The sequence below is a fragment of the Tachypleus tridentatus genome, chromosome 9, assembly GCF_004210375.1.
Source record: "Tachypleus tridentatus isolate NWPU-2018 chromosome 9, ASM421037v1, whole genome shotgun sequence".
NCBI lineage: Eukaryota > Metazoa > Arthropoda > Merostomata > Xiphosura > Limulidae > Tachypleus > Tachypleus tridentatus.
In genome coordinates, this window is record NC_134833.1 from 104,059,684 (window position 1) to 104,066,284 (window position 6,601).

Sequence of the window (6,601 nt, forward strand, 5' to 3'; positions counted from 1 at the left end):
AGGTTAGTATTAAGTAGTTTCTGATCAGCTATAAACATAACATACAGTTATGGCTGCAAACACTTCTTTCAATTCTGAAGTCTGCACTGAACTATTGCAATGAATTATGATTAATGAACGAAGGTTTGTTGTTGTTGTTTTCCTTATATTAGGAATGATATTCTGAATTGTCCAAGTGTCTGAACAACATTGATATTTTAAAAATTATACATTCTATCAATGACAGTTCTAGAGAGTCAGATTAAATGTACAACTACATGCTATGATTGGCTGATTTTCATTTGTCAAGTGGCTCTCCACGTTAGATAAACATCCAAATATCTAATTTAGATCCAGTCATTATTCGTGATAAACTTAATATATTTTGACTATGGAACAAGTTCAGTCAGCATGTAGTTACGAATGAAATAATTCAGTGTGTTTAATAAATAATTATTATCAATAACTTACCAGAGAACCTCACTCTTGTGACTCCAGTTCTCCAGATCTAACCAATGTAAGCTTATCATTCAACGAATGCCCCCAGTGGCTCAGCGGTACGTCTATGGACTTACAACGCTAAAAACCGGGTTTCGATACCCATGAAGGGTAGAGCACACATAGCCCATTGTGTAGCTTTGTGCTTACTTCAAAACAACAACATTCCACGACTTCCAAAAGCAGATAACGTAACAGCCAAGTAAAGACTAAAAATTCCAAACCTTGTATAAACTTCGTGTAAGAACTATGTGTTTTTTCACCACTGTTGGGACTTTTATAATACAAACGTTTGTGGCTAATTCAGTTTTATTATACAATGATATTGAAAAAAAAAAACATTTCATAATTGTTGATTAACTTTAAAACCTAAAGCTACTCCATTACATCAAAGCTTTGCTTTTTTAATATAAGTTTGAAAAGGAAATATTTTTAAAAAGATAGGAACATAAACATCAGAACGAAGTCAAGTTAATGATTATCTAGTCCACGAAAGCTACCTAGACTCAGAAAAAAAAAGTGAAAATTTCTACATTAAAATAAGAAGGTAGAAAATGCATCATATGCCTACATACCCCAAAGGTGATACATACAAGTCACTTGACATTGCTTCTAGAGTCCAGACACCTTACTTCCTATACCTATAACAAACTAATTTATCTGAAATTTTAGACTTTGAATAAACGACATGTTACGTATGAAATGGAATAACAAGAACAAAGCAAATAAACATAAACATTAGGTGGTTAGGGCGCTTTAATCGTAATATTAGTGTCGCGGGTTCGAATTCCTGTCTTCACTGAACATGCTCGCTTGTGAAGGCGTTATAACATAATTATCAATCCCACAATTCGTTGATACATAAGCCCAAGAGTTGATGATGGGTGGTGATGAATAGCGGCCTTCCCTTTAGTCTTACACTGCTAAATTAGGGACGGCTAGAGCAGATAGTCATCGTGTAGCTTTGCAATAAATTTAAATCAAACCAAACCACTATAATTATTATTATTTTTTATTATATGATAACTCAAAAACCAAAACAATTGTGTCAACCAAATTCCCTGAGGTGACATAATTTCAAACGAAGTATCTGCTTGAATAAGTATTATTAATAATTACTACTAATTAAAAATACCAGCTAAATTAAGGACGGTTAGCGCAGAGGCCGCTAGTCATCACCACCCACCGCCAACTCTGGGGGTACTCTTTTACCAACGAATAGTAGGATTGACTGTCACATTGTAACGCCCCCACGGCTGAAAGGTAAGCATGTTTGGTGTGACGAGAATTCGAACCCGCGACCCTCGGACGCCTTAACCCACCTGGCCATGTCAGGCCATAAGAAGTTCAAAATTTTTGCTATAAAACTTAAAAGCATTCCCAGAACTTGTGACTTAGACATTGTATAGATATTGTTATTAAAGAAAACGTTATCTAGTGTTGTAAAGTTCTGATGACTTCTAGGGGAGGTATTTGAAATATTATTTCGATTAACACTTAGAGCTTTTCTCACATAGGTATTGTTCCCGCCTGCCTCACTTAATTATGCCTAATTATGGAATAATTTTAATTACCATAGTTCAGTTTTAGATAAGCTGAGGAATGACCATTTAGCAAAAAAATTTAACGATAAACTTTCAACAAATGTGAAATATTTATATTTGATTAATTGACAGGGAAGCCATTATTTAAATTGCACTATAATTAATATTTTATAAAATGTACAGTTGGTTATAATTCGACTTGCCAATCTGCAAACTAATAATGTCAAAGTCTTACTTTTTTTACAGTATATATTTTTTCTCTTTTCCAAACGTTAAATGTCTTCATTATACTTAGTGTTATTTCTAGTGTGTATATAAAATTTTATTGCACTTTAATTTAGAAAATTAAAATTATATTTTCAGTTTAGTAAAAATCAGTTGTATGTTTCTTTGTTGATTGTTAATATTTAAATTTTGCACAAAATGTATTTCCTTTGCTTTCTTTATTATGTCTTGAGTAATACTAAGAAAAAGTTATTAACTACCAGGGTAATACTCACTATTTCTAAGATAATACAGTGACTTAGCTGTAAGTCTGCAGATTTACACTGCTAAAAATATGGTTTTGACACCCGTGTCGACCACAGTACAGATAGCCCATTGTGTAGTTTGTGTTTACCAGCATCTAAGTAACAAATCTTCCAAAAATAAGCCCCACAATATCGCAGCGATATGTCTGCGCACTCACCGCTAGAAAGAGGGTTTCGATACACGTTGTGGGCATCGTACACATAACCCCTTGTGCAACTTTATGCTTAATTCCAAACAAACAATCCAAAAATGAAATTCATAACTATTCTTAACTTTTGATAAGTTATTGTAATGGTTTGCTAAAAAGCCTACAGATGTATACAAAATGAATATTTTAATATTATTAAAACGTAAGTAAGTGAAACTACTTCAATAAATTTCAAACCATTAGAAGTCTGACTTAAAATAACAATATCGTGATGATAAAAGCTGATTAAAAATGCGTAATTATGTCATAAAGTAGATTATTCTAAAAAGTTGAAAATATTTTATATAACACGACTGAATTTATTAAACTTATTTTGGATTCTGCTAAATCTATCGATTAAACTTTTTCTAATATTTTCATACTTTTCATAAAGTACAAAAACAATTGTGTTTTAGATTAGTAGCTTTACTTGCAGTTTTGCTTTGTTTGAAGGATATCAATAATAATGAAGATGTTTTCAATGAAGTTCAAGTTTTGTAAAGAGATACAAAATTTCAAATTTAATAGTAGTGTTTAGTGTCTTAGTTTTAGTGTTATATTCCTTATATTAATAATAACAGTGGGAAAGTGGGAAATAGGTAATTTCAGATTTTTTTATAGCTGAGAGAAACCGTAGAATAATATTTCAAGTTATTTATAGCTTAAAAACTTATAACGTCACCAGATTATTTACATATTTATACGAATATCAAAGAAAATATTCAAACAGTGTTAGCTAGTGTTAGGAATAACATTAGATATGATTTTGTTTATACTTTTAATATCCTTAACTGATAATATTTTTCATAAATGTTACACCTCAATTAGTTAAAATTGAACATTTTAAATTATTTATTAATTATCAATACAAATATCTACTGTTACTAAACACGTTATGTATTGTTTTAATCAATTGTGTAAGCGTCTTAATAAAATGTATCACATGCTGAATGAAAATGTTTTTTTAAATTTTCAGCGAAGTTAACAGTATATTCTCACATTTAAGGATATGGTATTACTTCAGAAAATATCAAATAATGTTTACTAATTTACATATCCTAATTATTTACCAGGTGATATTGAACCAAACACAGCTGGTTTCAAACATTTTCTCAAAGCCAGTAATGTTACGAACTCGGTATAAAACATTACCAACTCAACTGAGAGTTTGTTACTCAAGTTTTAAAGTCGTCTGTCTGAGCATTGTAATCCTAGTGTTTGAGAGTGTTCTAATGAGCCAATAAGTTGCAGGGATCAACCACATTTTTATATAACGACACCAGTATAACCTGGATTTTTTTCCCAAACGAAATTTGCTAAGGCGGTATTTGAATTAGGTCAAGTACTGTTCCATGCGTCATATACTTGTTGAGGTGATAATACAGAGTAAATAAAACCTTATAATGTAGTTAGTATGCTATACTGAGCCATTAACAACTGTAAAACTCAAGAAAGTCACAATTCAACTGTAGAAAATAGTTTTCAAGACCTAGATTCTCACCAAACGTGTGAGTTGACAAAAATAAGAAGGTAAAAACAGACTGGTAAGATGTATATATATGTTTGAGCGACATAAAATGCCTATTGTTTTAGCCATATATTGTATAAAGATGGCAACTAGACCGAAACATGAACTGTAATACACATAACATTATTTGTGTCGCCCTAGGGTATTCATGGTATGTTTAACAAGTCTTGATACGGATAAGTGGTGGAAAGATTTTGTCCTTAAACAGTTTAGTGTTTCATATAGGAGCACTCAACTATACAACTGTTACAATTGTTATGTATGTGTGTATGTAATATTAAGAGTTGTACATAGATTGTCCCACTAGGCTTGTGCTTGGGGCATAGCTCTCAGCATATCCGCCTTAAACTCATAGGTTCCGTGTTTTCTTCCCGCTCCCGTCAGATCGTGTTCTAAATTTTTATTGCTTTCGGTAGATTACAGTAATGATTGCTAAGTTCTATTATCCGATTCGATTAGTCCAAGAACTGCATTGAAAAATGTTGATTAGTTGCCTGCCGTCTCTTTAATCTGTCATGTGTCAGTTCACAATTGGAAACGACTAGTGTAGATAATATTAGTGTAGGTTTGCGTGGATGTCTGAAACAATCTTAAAAATAATTAAATGAAAAGTTTGTTTGCATAATGTTTATTGTTTTAATTCAGATATGAGTGAGTATTTGACTATAGTATTTGACAGTTGGATGTCATATCAAAAATATTCTGTATATAGTTTACGACAACAGGGTGAAACTTTTTTCATATTCGGTTTATAGTAATTAGACCGTGAGTTCCGAAACTTTCTTTGCACAAGATTTCTCCAGGACATTCTGTATCTTGACTTAAACCCCTAATAATGACATTATAGGTATCGAATACTATAACAGTATTTAGAGGTATTTCCTCCAGCCCCCGGTTTTGTTTTTCTCCGACTTCCCGGAGGTTAGCCGCCCCATTGGAAATCCCTGAATTAAGCGATAGTTAAGGCTTATGTATGTTTTGCAGGTAGTTAGAAGAGCGTGTTTATTGGCTTTTACGTAAAGCAGTTAGATAGAACAGACCGCTTAGATAAAAGTATAAACAAGTGAATAAGCTTTATTGTTTACACCCAGTTTTGTAAGAATAGTATTATTAGTAAAATAGCTGATAGGCCTCGTGATTTTTTTTTTCACATACAAGCCAGAACAATAAGTCGAGATTAAATATTTATATACGCTTAGATGATGTTTGAAATGTTAGAAAGAAACAGTCATCAGTATTGTTAACACATGGTTAAATGTTTGACATACGCAATTAAAAGAACTTCTGTTTTTGTCCAAACACTGTGAGAACTGATTGTACTGAAATTAGAAAAAACAACAACAAATTGCTGACTAAAAACAGAAATAACATTTATAATTATGGGTTCTACAGCGCACTGGAAGTTTTAAGTTACTTAAACGAGGTGATAGTGGAATGATAATGAAGGGTTTTCCTGTATAAGGTGTGTTAAGTCCAATTAGACGGGCCTGACTGGTGTATTAGGCTACGGATAAAAAAGATTTAGGGTTCGAGACGCGATTGAATAAAGGAGTTTCGCAATTTCAGCTGTGAGGCGTAATAAATACAATCCTGTTATTTAGTTCAAATAACTGGGCAACACAGAACGCTACGTGTCACTTGTTGACTATTTCACCTATATCTAAAACCTAAGAGTTTCCTTCCTAGTCTTTTAGCTTGATACCGGTAAGATGTTGTTCACTTTTAAAATGCCAATAACAATTTATGTTTAATGCAAAATAGATTTCCTTTAAGATGTCTTCTTTTCGAAAGCTTCATTTTAACATATTTTAGTATATTGATTCTGAAATAATCATGACTTGTAGGTCAGTGATAATTTTACGAATTTATAGTGTTAAATTCTGAGGTTGAATTCCTCCAGTTTGATAGAATGCAAATAACTCATTGTGTGGTTTTGTGCCGAAAGAAACAAACCGAAATAGTTAATGTAGCGCCGCCTATAAACACTGTATAAACATAGATGCTATTTTCATCGTGTTGTATTAATAATTGCGGCATCTAGCGTCTAATTTATTAAAGATCAGCTTTAGATTACTGAGATTAGTTTTTATAAGCTACAAACAACTAAACGAAAACCACATTTTTCACACTTTTTTGCAGCGATAATATAAAAGTTATTGTTTAGTTATAGTTTACAACTGTTATTTTCAAATAAATATAAGTAAACCGTTCACAGTTGCATTATACAGGGTGGCCCGTAAGTCTTTACCCATCCGTTTATCTTATGTATCCAGGATGTCACCAGTATTCTTGCGCTCATGTACCCACGTACTTGTCACAATACGCTCTTCAAGT